Source organism: Ochotona princeps, chromosome 2 (genome assembly GCF_030435755.1).
Source record: "Ochotona princeps isolate mOchPri1 chromosome 2, mOchPri1.hap1, whole genome shotgun sequence".
NCBI classification, from domain to species: domain Eukaryota; kingdom Metazoa; phylum Chordata; class Mammalia; order Lagomorpha; family Ochotonidae; genus Ochotona; species Ochotona princeps.
The window spans coordinates 115,388,552-115,391,191 of record NC_080833.1 but is presented as its reverse complement, the minus strand read 5'-3'; the positions used below and the strand labels follow the sequence as shown (position 1 = coordinate 115,391,191).

At 40.9% G+C, this 2,640-nt stretch overlaps 1 non-coding gene across 1 annotated transcript; it reads left to right on the top strand.

Moving 5' to 3' along the window:
* The first annotated feature begins 1,998 nt into the window (after positions 1 to 1,998).
* On the top strand, positions 1,999 to 2,071 carry TRNAM-CAU (transfer RNA methionine (anticodon CAU)). Its single transcript has one exon. It is a non-coding gene; the product is annotated as a tRNA-Met (tRNA).
* Positions 2,072 to 2,640: the final 569 nt, after the last annotated feature.

Sequence of the window (2,640 nt, the reverse complement as noted above, 5' to 3'; positions counted from 1 at the left end):
AAGTGACTACCAGCTGCATGTAGCCCCCAGATTGGGGTTATCATAAAAACTCTTTGAAGAACATCGGTCAAGGAAGATACTACTCCCACAAGGAACTGAATATGCACTGACCAAGCACCTCTCATCCCAACCCCAACCCTCAGAGAAACAAGCTCTCACATGCATAATCAGGGAAAGCACCAACTGATTTAATCTTTTCGAGGAAAAATTTGACAATATTTTTTAATTAAAATAAAAATATGGAAGACCTATATCCTTTAACTAAAACTTTAAAAAGATATGTGTCCTTGACCTAGCAATTCTGTTTGAAGAAGTTTATCTTCCACATATATTCAGGTATGTGCATGTAGATATTCTTAGCGACGTAATTTAAAATGGCAAAAGTTCACAGTCCAACAGCCCATCAAAAGGCACTGAAAGATGTCTACTCTTTTGGAAATGAGTTCCAACCACCGCCCCCCCCCCCATGTTGGGCTTAATGCCTTTCCTCTTGTTGTAAGTTAAGGAGATAATTAGGGACAACAAAAAGATGAAATATGATACCACTCTAGGGTTACCTCTATAACTCCTCCCATGACTGGAAACACAAAATCATTCCCTAAGCAAAACCACTGCTCCAAGCTGGTGCCAGCGGGACATACCCTACATGCTGATGGTGTCCCCATAAGCACACGTGGCATACTGTAATATCATTATGGGATAATCATGGCAGACACTCGTACTCCCTCTTACTCCCGTCATTCCCCGGATGCCATGACACTTCCAAGACTTCTTGAAAAGCCCAGGAAATGGCCCGTCACTGAACTTCCAGAAATCTGCATCCATAGGACCATCCCCAGTTTACCTTCAGCTCCCACAAAAAGGATGATCCCAAATCTCACGAATTGCAATAGAGAAGGGAACTCAAGCACTGCTGGTGGGAAGGTGAATTGGAACAATCACTACAGAGAAAAGCATCGACATTCCTTAGAAAACGAAAACTAGAACTGCCATGTGAACCAGCAGTTCCACGAGGCATGACATCATTGTATCAAACAGATGATACCTACAGTACTATGTGTGCTGCTCTGCTGCTCTGCTGCCCACAAAAGACAAAATATAGAATCAAATAAGGTGTCCATTAACAGATGAATAGAGAAAAAAATGTAGCATATATTCACAACAGAATGCTGTTCAGTCTCTCTCTCTCTCTCTCTCTCTCACACACACACACACACACACACACAGAGAATGAAATAACATCGTTTGCAGCAAAATGGAAAAAGCTTGAGGCCACCACGTTAAATGAAATCCACCAGACACAAAGAGACCAATGTCAAATGCTCTCCCTGAATCGTAAAAGCTAAAAAAGTCAATCTGAACACAGGATGTTGATCATTAGGATCTAGGATGGGTAGGGAAGCTAGAAGGATTTTAGATAATGGGCACCAAATCAGAGTTAAATCAAAGGATTAAGTTCCTAATATTACACAATTCAGTGAGGTGACTGTGCTTCACAGTAGCCTGATACTCCTTTTATGAAAAGAAGAAAAAAGCTCCAACTCTTTAACTGTATAATCAGGTCAAAGAATCAAGTATTAATTATTCTAATTTGATGAGCATACATATATTGAAATGTGGCACTGTATATATATAATTGTATCTAATTAATACATAGAATATATAATTGTTAATAAATTGTTGAATACTAAGAATGGATGAGTAAAAAGCATTTTTAATAGGGTTCTCCTTGTTTCAATTTTCCTTGAGTCAGAGACAGCAAGACATATTTCCATACGTGACATACATCACAGTTCCTCTCTAAAGCTGTTTCTAAGAGTATTATAGACTTCAAAGAAAATGACAGTAATGTTTTTTGTTTCGTTTCTTTTAAATGATGTACATGGAAATGGTATGAATATAGAATGTTATGCCTGTAATTTTTTAGCTTAAAGACGTAAGCGCCAGTTCTCAAAATAGAAAAGTAGTAATAAAGGTGAAAGGGATATTGAGTCAGTTGCCTCCTTAGCGCAGTAGGAAGCGCGTCAGTCTCATAATCTGAAGGTCCTGAGTTCGAACCTCAGAGGGGGCAGTTTCTTTTTCCTGTTTCAAGTTACTGTCTTGAGAATACTAGCATTGGCAGTGGTGGCTGGCATAAATACAGAATCTTAAACACTTCTAATTCAGTTTTTTAAAACAAAGCAAAACAAAAATCAGAAAATGTTACTGCTGTGGACCCTGGTCCCATTTTTCCACCCTCTAATCATCTTGAAAAATTGGGAAATTTTTTTTTAAAGATTTATTCCTTTTGTTACAGCCAGATATACAGAGAGGAGGAGAGACAGAGAGGAAGATCTTCCGTCTGATGATTCACTCCCCAAGTGAGCCGCAACGGGCCGATGCGCGCCGATCCGAAGCCAGGAGCCAGGAACCTCTTCCAGGTCTCCTACGCGGGTGTACGCGGGTGCAGGGTACCAAAGCTTTGGGCCGTCCTCGACTGCTTTCCCAGGCCACAAGCAGGGAGCTGGATGGGAAGTGGAGCTGCCGGGATTAGAACCGGCGCCCATATGGGATCCCGGGGCTTTCAAGGCGAGGACTTTAAACGCTAGGCCACGGTGCCGGGCCCGAAAAGTTGGGAAAATTAAATCTTAAACTTAAACT